Source organism: Ascaphus truei, chromosome 5 (assembly GCF_040206685.1).
Source record: "Ascaphus truei isolate aAscTru1 chromosome 5, aAscTru1.hap1, whole genome shotgun sequence".
Classification (NCBI taxonomy): Eukaryota; Metazoa; Chordata; class Amphibia; order Anura; family Ascaphidae; genus Ascaphus; species Ascaphus truei.
In genome coordinates, this window is record NC_134487.1 from 171460151 (window position 1) to 171476022 (window position 15872).

At 43.9% G+C, this 15872-nt stretch overlaps 1 long non-coding RNA gene across 2 annotated transcripts in view; it reads right to left on the reverse strand.

The window, feature by feature from the left end:
• Positions 1-322: 322 nt before the first annotated feature.
• The window catches only part of LOC142495588 (uncharacterized), a 41238-nt gene continuing 25688 nt past the window's right edge, over positions 323-15872 (reverse strand). Inside the window, exons 2-4 of one of the 2 annotated variants that reach the window (XR_012801773.1) lie at positions 14790-14921; positions 7314-7621; positions 323-1430 (exon numbers count right to left, since the gene is read on the reverse strand). This is a non-coding gene — a long non-coding RNA (uncharacterized LOC142495588). Of the gene's footprint in view, positions 1431-6994; positions 7622-14789; positions 14922-15872 lie in introns of those variants that run through there. The other variant, XR_012801774.1, reaches the window with a different exon arrangement.

The window sequence follows — 15872 nt, forward strand, 5'->3', positions numbered from 1 at the left end:
TGTCTTTTGTGATGGAGGGCTGGGGAATTTATCTAAATTTGGATCCATTATTGCATTTAAATCTCCAGCTAGGATTAGAAGGCCTTTCTGAACAGATTGTATTAAATTCGTTAGCTCCTGGAATAAAGGCTCTAGATTTTCATTAGCAGTGCAAATATATATATAGAATCCAACGAGCCTGTGATAATGAAAATTCTTCCAGCAAGATCAGTTTTGATTTTGTCTACTTTAAAATTCAGATTTTTGTGGAAGAGTGTGGCCACTCCATTTTTTTCCATAGGCGATGATGAATGACAGATTAGAGGATAATCATTACTGAATAATAGTGACTGGTCTCCTTTTTTCAAATGTGTTTCTTGTAACATAATGATATCTCCCCCTAATCTTTTGGCCTCTGACAGAGCTATTAGTTTTTTACGGGGAGTGTTTAGGCCCTTAGTATTTTGAAAAATGATATTAATCGGCATGGTAATATTTTGGTGGTATATAGTGTGGGTGAACAGAATGACCACGTATACATGTCAGGAAAATCAGTTCATTAAACTTTATAAACATTTTGGTGCAAGAACATGTGTACCAAAAAATACACAAGCTAGAGCACAATGATGACAAATGCTTGTAGGACTGGGCATGGGGAAAGGGCAGACAAGGTAGGGTAGGATACACAGAGGACCCCGGTTTCCAAACTTTGTTTTGGGGGGACCAACCAAAAACGGATCCTGTAGAGCGGAACAGTCAAATTCACAGGGTGAAAAAGCATGAGGGGGGCGGGCAACAGCCCAACGGCGGAACTCCTTTGTTTAGAAGCAAAACCTTTGGAAAGGAAAAGCAAGAGAAATACACTATAGAATACGGGGTACATTGAATGGGAAGTCATACACATCAGAACAAGGGGAAGGGAAACAAACATTGTAATTATTTACATCACTTATTCTTTTTCTCACTTTTTTAAACATTAAATAGATCAAGCTGACAGTCCGTCTCCAGATGACTCAAAACCTATATATTCAACCTATGAGAAAAAAACAGAATAGGAAATATACATAGAACATAACCTTTAATACCTAATATATAATATAAAGTCAACAACTGGAACTTTGAAAAACATTTCTAGAGCAGATAACATATCGACCTGTAACTTATGTCCAGAACACATCTCAGCTTGAGATTGTTTTAGGTTGATTCTTAATGTGCAATCAACTCTGATTTTTCAGATAGGCTTATCTTGGAGTTGGAGTCTTCACCCATGCCGGGCGCTGTGGTTTAGGTGGAACCTGACAGTCATTGAGTCAACCATGAACTCCTCTGTATACCAAAGTACTCTAGAGTCAAATGCGAGGCCATCTGTCCGACAGCTAAAGCTTGGCCGAAATTGGGTCATGCAACAGGATAATGATCCCAAGCACACCAGCAAATCTACAACAGAATGGCTGAAAAAGAAAAGAATCAAGGCCCAGTCACAGTCCAGACCTCAACCCGATTGAAATGCTGTGGCAGGATCTTAAGAGAGCTGTGCATAAACAAATGCCCACAAACCTCAATGAACTGAAGCAATGTTGTAAAGAAGAGTGGGCCAAAATTCCTCCACAACGATGTGAGAGACTGATAAAGTCATACAGAAAACTATTACTTCAAGTTATTGCTGCTAAAGGGGGTTCTACAAGCTATTGAATCATAAGGTATACTTAGTTTTTCACACATGGCTTCTCCATTTTGGCTTTATTTTTGTTAAATAAATCATGACACAGTGTAATATGTAATGTGTTGTTGTTCATCTGAGGTTTTATTTACCTAATTTTACGACCTGCTAAGGAACAGATTGTTATGTCCTGATATGTAAAACCATGGAATTCAAAGAGGGTGTACTGTACTTTCTTTTTCACACCACTGTATATCCAACCCTATAACTCCTCCTTTTGCTCCATATAACTCCTCCCTATAACCTCTTATTGCACCATATAACCCCTCCCTATAACTCCTCCTATTGCTCCATATAACCCCTCCCTATAACTGCTCCTATTGCTCCATATAACCCCCTCCCTATAACTCCTCCTATTGCTCCATATAACCCCTCCCTATAACTCCAACTGCTCCATATAACCCTTCCTTATAACTCCTCATATTGCTCCATATACAGTAACCCCTCCCTATAACTCCTCATATTGCTTCATATAACCGCCCTCTACAATTCCTATTATTGCTCAAAATAACTGCTTCCTATAACTCCTCTTATTGCTCTAAATAACCGCTCACTATAATATTATTTCAAACATTAAAGTGGTACTTGGAATTTGAAGCCGATGTCTCATACTACAAATTCACAACATTTCACGCCGTGTCCCCATCAAATTCCCTGTCCTAATGCACATTACAACCTGTGCTCTTCTGGTATAATGTTTAATCGAAGCCTCAATTATCCAGATTATCTTGTCACTGTCCTATTGATCAGACTGTATGGATCAGAGAGAAAAACTACATTACATTATCATCAAACTGATATGTGGGGGAAAAAACTATCTGTATTTTTAATCTGTTTTCAAGGGCAAGATTCTGCATGAAGGAAAATAGGATTTGTGCTTGGTGATCCTAAATAGAAATAACAATGAGCACTGTGTGGTTATAAATGTAACCACTTCAGTGCGTTGCAGACCCCCTCTGGCAGGGAAGGGGTTAGCAAAGTATATAGGATTTGCAATCATGTGAAAACCCTCAGTCATGTAAAATATTTGTAATGTCTGATTAATTATATATAGCCGCCTTTCCCCCGTGCCTAGGAAAACTACTGGCGCTGATGTAACCTGGGTGGCTAACAGGAGGCCGATTCTTCGCTAAAGGGAGCCTGGGGTGACCTTGTTCTCTAATACACATCGCCTCCACCTGGGAAGGATCCTCACACTGTGGGATAGCTCCTTCCAAGACAATACAACCAGTAAATACACACCAGGGTATGATATAACAGTATTTACAGGACACGTACGTATAACAACAGATCACACAATACCGGACGTACAATATATATATATACACACACACTCGAGGAGTATCCCATAGTATTTGGGGTGCAGGGGCACCAGTGTCAAGTGTCCAGTCCGCAATTGTCAATCCCACCCAGAGTGTAGGGAGTTGTGTTATCCCGTGGAGTGTTTGTGCACTTAGGTGATATACCTCCCCGGGCGTTCCAGCACCCCGGTGTCGCTGAATAAGCAAGCGATCAGTCTGTTCCATGAAGGCATCCGCCTCTGCGTAGTGTGGACTCCCGCTGGAGTGCCCCACCTTAAAGAGTCTATCAGATCGTCGGTGGTCTGGTCCCAGACCACAGGCCTTAAGCACTGTGTGGCGTCCGTCAACGGCGTGCTCTACCCTCAGTATAGATGGCTACTGGGGGAAGTGTCCATAACTATGGGCCTTCCCTGCAGCAGACAGAAGCGGAGGGTGGCCGGGGCCTACGGGGCAAAACTAGGCAAAGTCCAGGGAAGCACTGCTCCCTGGATACTACCTCTCTCTTCTACCTCCAGATCCCGACTGAAACGTGGTGCAGGCGTGTAAAATGTATCTTTCTCCTAGTGCCGTCCTTACTTGAGCCCTATTGGCTGCTGTGCCTCACATGTAGCTATGTCCCAGAGGCTCATGGGACATGTAGTCCGTGCCCGGAGCCTGCCTACAAAGGCCGTCGCTTGCTTTCCCATTGCGCATGCGCAATTCATCTATACGCATGCATGCGCATACCCAAAATGGCACCGCCCTTCCTGCGTCCCGCCGCAGAGCTCCGGCGACCGGATTGACAGCCCGCCTGACCGCAGCGCTCCCTACAGCTGTGCCAGGTCCACCTGCCACTCCAGCGGCACCCGGCATCTACCTGCACGCGCACGCCTCCGCTACCAGGTGATATACCTCCCCGGGCGTTCCAGCACCCCGGTGTTGCTGAATAAGCAAGCGATCAGTCTGTTCCATGAAGGCATCCACCTCTGCGTAATGTGGACTCCCGCTGGAGTGTCCCACCTTAAAGAGTCTATCAGATCGTCTGTGGTCTGGTCCCAGACCACAGGCCTTAAGCACCGTGTGGCGTCCGTCAACGGCGTGCTGTACCCTCAGTATAGATGGCTACTGGGGGAAGTGTCCATAACTATGGGCCTTCTTTGCAGCAGCCACAAGCTAAGGGGGGTCGGGGCCTATCTGGGGCCTACGGGGCAAAGCTAGGCCTAGTCCAGGGAAGCACTGCTCCCTGGATACTACCTCTCTCTTCTACCCCCAGATCCCGACTGACGCATGGTGCAGGCGTGCCAAATGTATCTTTCTCCTAGTGCCGTCCTTCCTTGAGCCCTATTGGCTGCTGTGTCTCACATGTAGCTATGTCCCAGAGGCTCATGGTTCACACGATCCAGGGGGAGCATAAGGGGAAAAAAACACAAAAAGCAAGTTTCTAAGTGCAGATGTATAACAAGTGATAGAATAATTTCTAGTGTGTCTTGGCTCCTATGTCAATCCTACTCACAGGAAATGAGATAATTTCAGGCAGTGTAGATCAAATATCGGGTAGTGGAAATAATCAGGCAGGCTCTGTCACTTTGGGAATATGACCTAAGCGAGAGAAGGAGATAACACGCACATAGCACAGATCAGGTAGAAAAAGATATAATTTATCGATAATCCTTAAAAATGCACACTTACAGTGTAGCCATAGTAAAAAAGCATTTGAGCTCTAAAAGCTAGATGAGACAACCGGGAAGAACGCCCACACCGCCTCTCACCACGCCGCCTCCGTCTGGAGCCCCGACTGGATCACACGATCTTCCTGTCGCTTGCAGGAGACGCCGCTCCACTTCCGGTCGCAGGGTGAAAACGTCACTTCCGACCAGGCTGCCCCAATGAACACAGGGTGTAAGGTGCTTCCTGAGGAAGCCGAATCACCGACAGGCGAAACGCGTAGAGTGATACTGCTGCGGCCGAGTTTATTCGAGCATTTGCCCGTTCTCGGCCGCAGCAGTTACCTGGCGCGCGCCGGAGGGTGCCGGGCGCGCGCCGAAGCAGCGGAGGAGAGGCCCGCCGATCGCGGCTTCCCCCTCTCCTCTCCGGGTCCGCCGGGTCCCCCGGAACCCCCTGCCGCCGTCCCCCACATCGCGGGACACCAGGGCTCCCTCGGGGAGCCCTGGACGTGCGTGCAGGGGGCGCAGGCACCCGATGACGCGTGACCGCGCATCGGTGACGCGCGGCACGCCGAGGGGATGCCACTTGCAAGCCGGGAAATCTCCCGGCTTGCGGAACTGGCCACACTTCAATAAAGTGTGTCGCCAGTGTACCACCCACAACGTGACGTGACCGTGGGAGAAGGCGTCTCTGTACTCTGCACCTTACACCCTGTGTGTCCAGTGACGGAGCCTGCCTGATTATTTCCACTACCCGATATTTGATCTACACTGCCTGAAATTATCTAATTTCCTGTGAATAGGATAGACATAGGAGCCAAGACACACTAGAAATTATTCTATCACTTGTTATACATCTGCACTTAGAGTCTTGCTTTTTGTGTTTTTTTTCCCTAATGCTCCCCCTGGATCGTGTGAAACAAGTTCTACAATTTAGGGAAGAGTGAAGACAACCCCACCAGAGGGTAGAAGCAGGGTTTTTTACACTTTATCACTATTCATTTGCACTTGCAAGTTTATGTTTAATGCACTTATTATCTTATTAAGTCACTTTCAATTGATTGATATAGGGTGTTAAGCGCCTTATCTACACCTTTTCTTGCACCAGAGGCTCATGGGACATGTAGTCCCTGCCCGGAGCCTGCCTACAATGGCCGCCGCTTGCTTTCCCATTGCGCATGCGCAATCCATCTATGCGCATGCACGCGCATACCCAAAATGGCAGTGCCCTTCCCGCCGTGAAGCTCCGGCGACCGGATCGACAGCCCGCCTGACCGCAGCGCTCCCCACAGCTCTGTCGGGTCCACCTGCCACTCCAGCGGAACTCGGTATCTACCTGCACGCGCACGCCTCCGCTACCAGCCGCGTCGAAGGTAAGAGGGACCCAGGGGATCAAGGGAGGGGGGGGGGGACCTGGCTACATAAAGAAAAAATTTAAGTTTTGCAAATGTAAACCTAAAAACCGAACCCCCCAAAAATGTCTAGTGACAAACCCTACAGAATATACAACACGTGCTCCACTTATTAGGCATTTGTTAAGGGATAAACACTAGAAGTGATCAGAGGGTTGCAGAGGTCCCAAAACTGATATTAGTTTTAAGGATTTTCTTGGGATAGCCACAAACACCGGACATATTTAAGTAGCCCGGTAATAATAATCTGATAACCCTTTTACTCTGGAATTAGAAACTCCCAGTGACGTTAGGATGAATATGGGCAAGTAAAGGGGATTTCTTAAAGGAAAATATTTGTTTTAAGATTCTGAGTGGGAAGCAGGATTTCAAAGGAAGTCAGTGGGTAGATTTTCTGGGAATATATAAATTGATTTTATTGCTGACTGCAGGGGAAACGGAAATACTGTGGTTTGCGTGTGTGACTTGCTTCAGATTATTTCAATCTCCGTATTTTTTTCATACGAGGAGCAGACTTGTTTATAAATGCACGGTTATCCGGTGTATATTAGTCTGCTGGAAATTAGCTACACCACAGACAAGTGAGTTTGAGGCTGTCTTCATAACCGTGGGATGTGGGTGGAATAATAAAAAAAAAAAAACACGATATTACTGACCAAAATTCCATTTAAACAACCTACAAAATGCTTGTCAGCTCTCCAGGAAAAAACATGTCTGCGTTAGATATGGAAAATATTTATATATACCTTGATGTGCTTGCAGGCTTTACATGTTTTGGCCGAAGGATTGAACTAAATGACCCACACTTATAAGCATAAAAAACATAATACGTTAACTGAATAATTTCTCACATTGGATGTTTGTTTATTGGTGTAAATATGAGGTCACTTTCCCAGTAGCACTACAGTTGGCTCTATTAACTATATTAGGGGTGCCCAAATTGGGGGGGTACACTCCCCAGGGGGGGGCGAGATTCTATTCAAGCGGCGTGGCGGTTACAGAGGCCCAGCGCACTTCCCGAAGACATTTAAATTAAATGCCAGGAGAGTGGCGAAGGCCTCTGTAACTTCACTTACCTTGGCTCAGACGGCTTCTGGTGACGTGTTGCCATGGCAACATGATGCCGTGACATGAGAACACTGGAGCCAAGGTAAGGAGGGGGCGCGAGCCGGCAGGGGGATGCAGGGGAAAAAGATTGCGCACCCCTGAACTATATGACACTATGGGTCTGGGTTTGCTTGCTAACATTGGTGCTTACGGGGTGATCCTTGTATATTAGGGATATCTTGTTGCTTTGGGCGAACCCTTGGTTGATGAAGTTTCCACCTGACCGGGAATCCAGAAAGGCCCATGTAGTGGTCCTCTCTCCATCCTTCTCTCTTGGAGTCGTTGGTCCATTCGAAAGCACAGGGACACAAGATCCTCTAGTTCCTGAGCCGCCATTTCGTCCTTGAGGACCTCGGTCAACCCTTGCCAGAATGCTGCAGTCAAGGCCTTGTCATTCCAGCCGGTCTCAGCGGCTATGGTGCGAAATTCCACCACGTAGCGGGCCACAGAATGGTTACCCTGCGAGATATTTAAGAGAAAAGAAGCAGCGGTTACCTTGTGCCCTGGGGTGTCGAAGACTCTCCGGAATTCTTCGGTGAAGCGGTTGAAGTCGCAGGTCAGGTCCGGTCTATTTTCTCAGATACGTGAGGCCCATGCCATAGCGCCATCCGTCAATAGTGAAACGATGTATGCCACCTTAGAGCGTTGAGACGGAAAGCGAGATGATAACAGCTCAAAGTGAATGGAATATTGATTTAGAAATCCCCGGAAGCCCAAAGGATCACCTCCATAACTTCTCCTCGGTGGTTGCACCGATCACGGCTCTAACTCAAAAAGAAGCCGATCCAGCGCTCTGGCCTTCGGAAGCTACTAGGGGTACTTTACAGGAACAAATCCTCCCCAAGTCTCCTGGTCAGAAAGCGTATCGCACAGCAGATGCTAATGCCAATTATTGACTATGGAGACATAGTATATGGCTCGGCACCTCAAACCGACCTTAGCAAACTTGACACCCTCTACAATTCAATTTGTCGTTTTGTTCTCCAATGCAACTATAACACACATCACTGCGAAATGCTCAAAGAACTAGATTTGTCATCACTCGAGTCTAGGCGCAAAGTTCACCTTTCCTGTCTTGCCTTCAAATTCTTTATGGGCAAGCTACCCAGCTATCTGAACAAGCTCCTCACCCCTGCCACATGCAGCACCTATCATCTGAGATCTGACTCCAAAATTCTGTTCATGGTCCCAAGGTTCAGCAAATTATCCGACCGCTCCTCCTTCTCTTACCGTGCACCCTAAAACTAGAACAATATACCGGAGACTCTCACAGCCACCACCAGTTTAAGTTCTTTCAAAACTAAAGCTGTCTCACATTTTAATCTGGTCTGTAACTTACATACGACTATAATACATATTATCTTTAACTGTGCATGCAGTGCCTTGTATATAATGTATACCCTGTTCATTTATGTAACTGTATTTGTAACCATGTATTATTTGTCATCTTAACTCTATGTCCAGGACATACTTGAAAACGAGCGGTAACTCTCAATGTATTACTTCCTGGTAAAACATTTTGATAAATAAATAAAATAAATATATACTGTCTGGGGGTATTCCTTTTCCTATCCTATATAAGTGGTATGTTCAGTGTCTTACAAGGGCAGTGGAAGTATATAGATTAACCTTGCTCCATGTAACTTTTATGTTCCATAGTAAGTTCTATTGTTGTTTTTAAAGTTTTTTTTTAAATAGTTTATTATGTATTTAATTTACATCATGCATTGAATTTTGCTTTTAAATAGTGTGATTAATACTATACTTGATCCTCCATCCGGAGGGTGTCACTGTGGATATCTGATGGATGTTTATCTGTCAACTATAGTCTCGCTGATCCATCCTTGCGTGACACCTGGCGTCACCTCACTTCCGGTTGGGGGAGAAAGCTCCATAAACCTCCATCTTCAATAGAGTTTATATACTCTTTGACGAAGCGCCGAAAATGCGCGAAAGGCGTTAGAGTTGCTTACCTCACTTATGTCATGTTGTCACTTGATTCATTAAATTGGTTTTAATTTATTCACAGTATTGTAGCCCTTCTACTTTTGCGGCTGTGCTCCGTTTTTTCCGTCTACCGGATCCTCTGTTTTTGGATAATATTCTACAGAGTGGCCCATTGACAGTTATACGTGCCTATAAATCTGATCTGTGTTTTGCTTGCAGATTTTGGTTTTGAAATCAACAGGGTTTCCCTGTTTTGTCTAATCATAAATCTGATGTCCCGGTCAAATGAGACGTACTAGGCTTTATATAAGGCATCCCATTTTACCAGTCACATGGTGATCCATCACTTTCGCCTGAAAATGACCTCTCAGGCACAAGTGATGCAATCACATTGTACATCAATCAACCTGATTGTGATTCTTTCCCTTTAAGGGTGACATCACACACAGGTTGAATTAATAGCTAAAAGGGAGCAGTATGATATTGTAGGCATTGCTGAAATATGGTGGGATGAAACTCATGACTCAGTTTTCAGGTTTTTTTATTGTATTTTTTAATTAGGATTTTTTTGCTTGGCCATTGACTGCCAATGTATTTATCTGTACCCCTCTATATAGATAAATACAGTGACAGGCAATGCATTTTTTTTGTCAAATGGTTGTTTTTAATTAATTGTTATGTTTTCTATTTCTGTTGATGTTTTGAGTTAATTGTTATGTATTTGTAGGTTTTTTTTAATTAAAAAAATTGTATTGCTTATGGGTTTTATTTCTTTGATTGTTCTGGTGTTTAGGTGCTTGGGTATTTTTTATTGTTGTGTATTTTTGGTGCTGTTGTTTTTTTTAGGTTGCCCATTGACTGCTATAGTGGCTTTCATGCCCATATTATATGGGCATGATATACCACTTTGCCAATCAATAGGTAGAGGGTGAGGGGTAGATGCCCCAGGGAGGGTGGTTAGGCCTCGCGGGTGGTTAATGGGGGAAGGGGATTAACCCCTTAATTACTTTAGTGGTTACTAACTGCTAAGGTGATTAAGGGGTTAGGGGCCATTAGATAGTATTTTTTTTATTGTTGTGTTCCTGCCAACTGAGGACATGGACGCGGAGGATGGTAATGAGGATGGCCTTCATCCTGGCACGGATAAATGCAAGTTTTATTTACTTTATGCTGGCTGGATATTGTTTTATTTTGAATGGGCAAATGCACTATTATCCATATCTGGATAATAGTCATTTTGCCATTATTGTACTGTAATGTTATGGTTGTTGGGGGTAGTAGGGTGCTCATTCATTCCCATGGGGGTCATCTTTGATCCCATTGAGGGCATAGGTAACCACACTGGCAATGAATGGGTATATTGGCTAGTATTGTGTTGTAATGTTTATTGTGGGTAGCAGGGGTGGATAAATGTGGTATTTGGCCCACGGTGGGTATTTATACGTACCAGGTTGGTAGTGGGAGAGGTGAACTCCTTCATTACCTTAGCAATATTAACCACTAAGGTAATGAAGGGGTTAACCCCTCCCGCAACCCACCCCGCAAGGCCTAAACACCCACCACTGGACAAATACCACCCCCCCTTCCTGCTAGCCAAAATAAACCGGGCACTGGTAGTTAACCCCTTCGTTGCCTTAGCCGTTAGCCACTATGGTAATGAAGCGGCCTATAAATGTATTTTTATTCCATAGGATAGAAGCCTGGGGTCTCCGGAGCTGGTATTAATGTGTATCAGCTCCAGAGACTCCCAGCTTCAATCCGATGCAGGAAAAATAAAAATTCTAAGTCCTGCTCGCAGATACCATCTCGCCACCCATGGGCAGGCAAGATGAAATCTTTGCTAAAACTGCAATTCCAGAGCTCGATGAGTTTATCGAGGCTACTAGAATAGCGTGATTTGATCAAAGTCGCAATGTTTTGCTTTTTGGCAGCTCCCGTGCGATGTGTTTGTCCAGGAGCCAGAAATACCGAAACAATTTCTTCCCCGTGCAATTTTACCAACTCATCGAAGCTTTCTGAATAGCTACCTAGCAAAATTTTACGATAGCTGCTCAAAATCCTTGATGAGTTGGTTATCGAAGCTACTAGAATAGGCCCCACAGACTGGGGCAATGAAATTAGCATTACAACAAAAGGAAAAAAAATTTGGGGGGCTAAAAGACAATTATATAACCCAAATTATTGACAAACAGACGAGGAGAGGGGCATTACTGGATTTGGTAATAAGAAACAATGTGGAAGTACAGCTGGATCCCATTATGACGCGGTGCTCGGGGGCTACAGAATTAATTATAAAATAAATAAAATAATAATTTATAAATTATCATTTATAATTAAAATTAAAATAATAATTTATAAATTATTCCATACCATGCAGGAATCGAACCCCTTTGAACCCCCTAGGACAATTCTCTAGCTGCTACACCACAGGGTTGGTGCGATGAACCTGACTCTATAAGAAAATAAGATCTTATCTTGCATTAAATGGGGATTGATGAAAGGGAAGTAAACATAATTATGCCCCTCTGTAAAGCATTAGAAAGACTACACCTTGAATATGGAGTACAGTTTTGAGCACCACTCCATAAACAAATACATTATGGAACTAGAAAAAATGCAGAATAGAGTCATGAAACTGATAAAGGGGATAGAAAATCTGACATATGAGGAGAGACTAGTTAATTTATATTTGTTTTACATTAGAAAAGAGGCGTCTAATTCCGGTGCTGGATAGAGGTCGGGTTCAACATCCGCGGCTGGCTGCCGAACCCCTATTCGCTGCCGGGAGCCAGGGGGGGGGGTTATTATGTGTATGTGGGGGTGTGGGAGTGAAAGAGGTGGGGGTGTGGCAGAGTGGTTGGAGAGAGGTGGGGGTGTAAGAGAGGGAAGAGAGGGAAAGGATGAGAGGGATGGGAGAAATGGGGCTGTCAGAGATAGATGGGGGTCGCGCAAGGCTGCGGACACTGGGGATGGGAGGGGGCCAGTGGAAACTTTAGTCCTGGGCCCCGGGAAATATGTCTGCGACCCTGGCCATGAAGGCTTTCATTATGCATTCATGCTCACTAAGGTAGCTAACAGGTTAATACAAACACCCTAACTACCTTACTACCCATTGTATGGCATAGAGGTAACACCGCTATGACATACAAGTTGTTAACCACCGCCCTTAATCCCCTGGGTGGTTTTTAACCTCCTCTGGGGCTTCTACCCCCATAACCCACACCCTCAACCCCCACCCCCTAACAAATCTAATCCCCCCCCTCCCCTACAGTACTGGCCAGTATCCCTACTAGCCAAAGATGGCTAATAGGGTTAATGGTCAATATAAACTCCTGCTAAAGCTCCTGCTTTATTGGGACTGGACACTACATTTTGCTACCAGATTTTTGTCTCTATCATATCTCTTTAACAACAACTTTATTTTCCCTTAGGACATTCGCTTATATATTTTCTGCACCATATGTTTAATATCCTCTCTCTTCTTCTCCTATCCAATTGATGTTATTATTGCCTACACACTGATATACTGATTGTGTCACTGATATACATTGATAATATTGCTATATCTTAGAGGTGTATCATATTCACTGTGATATCCCCATTTTTTTACTCACCATAACTTAACTCAGTATTATGGTTGGCCCATCCTTTAGCTTCTTTGCATACCCAGTTAATCAACCCCACACTGATGAGACCCATTAAGGTCGAAACAGCTGTCTGTGGGTGGTTTTCTGGGTATCCACCTTAACCCTGGCTGTGCTCAAGGCTGTGACCATGCAGCAAGCTTAAGCCTATAGGGAACCATGTTAAAAATGTTTTTTGAAGCAAAAAGTGGCACTGTGTGCTCATTTGCATGTCATTTCCCAGAATCCCTTGCTGCAGTGGAAGTGCTGTGTGCTGGGTGATAATGGGGAAAGGCGGGGTTGCAGACCTGCCTAAGACATGCAGATGAGCATACAGTTGTATTTACATTTGCATATTTGCTTTGCTGTGGAGGGTTTTTGTCACTTTTTTTACTCACCATAACTTAACTCAGTATTATGGTTGGCCCATCCTTTAGCTTCTTTGCATACCCAGTTAATCAACCCCACACTGATGAGACCCATTAAGGTTGAAACAGCTGTCTGTGGGTGGTTTTCTGGGTATGCACCTTAACCCTGGTTGTGCTCAAGGCTGTGACCATGCAGCAAGCTTAAGCCTATAGGGAACCATGTTAAAAATGGTTTTTGAAGCAAAAAGTGGTACTGTGTGCTCATTTGCATGTCATTTCCCAGAATCCCTTGCTGCAGTGGAAGTGCTGTGTGCTGGGTGATAATGGGGAAAGGCGGGGTTGCAGACCTGCCTAAGACATGCAGATGAGCATACAGTTGTATTTACATTTGTATATATATATATATATATATATAAATATATATATGCAAATATAACTGTATGCTCATCTGCATGTCTTAGGCAGGTCTGCAACCCCGCCTTTCCCCATCATCACCCAAAAAAAAGAGCAAGTTTAAGAAATAGAAATGATTATCTCAATAACAAATGCAGAGAATGGAATAAAAAGTTAACATGACTTCAGGGCTTTAAAAATATGGGAAACATCACTCTACATTTTTTTTTAAAGTCAGATACTAGATTAATACGCGATGTTAACAACTGTCAATCTCAATATAGAATGAAAGATTTACATCCTAAAAAATGACTTTATCACTAAAAATCCCTTTTCCCCTTTAGCCGAAGATCATAAACAGGAGAAACAGGATAGAGCTAATCATACTCCCTATAGTCAGTCATATTCAGGCCCAACCCTAAGGTACAGTATGTGCTGCTCTTAGACAAGCACTATTAAGGATGCCCCCCACCCCCCAAATAAAGAAATACATAAAAATCCCCCCATCCCCAAAAAAATGAAATGTTACCCAAAAATTAATTCACCAAAAAATCCCCTCCCACCCCCCTAGGTAGTAAGCAGGGGTCTAGGTAGCTGATCTCCATTATTTTCAGCTCCAGCGATCCACTGTTTCCTGAGCTACTTGCCTCCTTAGGGGGTGCCGGAATCTCTCGGGTTTAAATATCCCATCTCATGGGCCAATAGGAAGCATTGTCATCAAATGCGGCTTCCTATTGGCCCATAAGCCAGGAGCTTTAAACCTTAGCAGAGATACCAGCACCCCCTAAGGATGTAAGTATCTCAGGAAGCAGGGGTCTCTGGAGCTGAAATTAATGAGGTTCAACTCTGGAGACGCCCTGCTTCAATCCTACATGTATTGGGGGAAAAAAGACGGAAAGTAGCAGTGCTGCTAGTCTCTTAGAGTGACAAGACATCCCGGTTTAGCCGGCACAGTGCCGTTTTTTTTGTTCTTTTTACCAGTGTCCCAAGGTTTTAGCAAATGCCCCATTTCTTGGTTGCATCTTCACTCATGCATGCCCAGCCGATCATATGCCTTAGGTGCACGACCAAAAGTGACTCATCATAATTTTTTAGGGAGAAGTCAATTGTAATTTTGTAAACTCATTCCAGAGCAAAGAACATTTGGGAGAGGAACAGAAGGGAGTCGTTTCATACCCCTTTAAGGAAAAAGAGAAGAGAGTATTTTTTTTTTACATAGGATTGAAGCAGGGGGTCTCCAGAGCTGAATCCTGTTCATTTCAGCTCAGGGGACCCCCTGGTTCTGAACATACTTACCTCCATTTCCTGAATTTCTCCTTTAAGAAGGAAACAGATTCTCCCTGTGAAATGCGTAGGACAAGAGTCGGAGACGGACTGAGAATCCCAGAAGTGACGTCAGACGGACACTCGAGAGACGGAGATTCTTTCCTGCAATGACACCAGTTGCTCCTTGAAGTTTCTTATTTCTGTACAAAGCTCAAAAGGACTGGCAATTTGTGAGTTGCTAGGGACTTCCCTTTTACATTTTTATAAATGGGTTTTCATATTGCGCTATGAGGCTGATCTGTTTTGTTTACATGTAATACGTATATATATGCAGAAATTGGAACAAGAGAGATGAACCATGAAAGATACCAATTAGTGCCTATGATCTGGGCACTCTATGTGAGTGTATATCTTGCCACATCTACCTTTTTACCCATTGTTGAATGTACTTCACCATATTCTTTTTCTCTTTATCCTGTTTTTTGAGGTTGCGCTGGTTCTATTTGATCAGCTCTTTTCTTGGACTGAACATTCTTCGCCCAGCAGCACCTTCCTTCTGTCAAGCTTAGAATATCTTTAGATAGTAGCAGTACTGTTTTTTTCATGTGGTTAGAGCTTACACGTTTTGTTGTTATACCTAATATAAATAACCTCGTTCCTCTTTTAGGGGAATCAGATGAAATCTCTTTTTTTATATGAATTGAAGTTCATTTACAGATGCGAAATCTTTTGCGATCCTAAGTCTGACATTTCTTTGGAAACTAACAATGTGATAGAGACCCATTTTAAATAAACTTTTTATTCCCTGGTTTTAAGCAATTTTAATGAACTTTGTGATAATGTACTGTACCCATGTATTTGTAACCATGTATTGGTCTTCTGGAAGGTTATCAACAATATATTCCAGCCTCCTAACCATCAACAACCAAGTAATATCATTAAGGGGGATATTACTCTGACAAACCCCACTGACATTGCAAATGCATTCAATGATTACTTTGTGGGGTGTGCCACTAACTTATTAGCAAAACGCAGCCCAAACCACAAACCTGAATCTCATCCTGGGACTGCCCACATAGCCCCACCCCCTCCCAACACTGCCCACAATTTTCA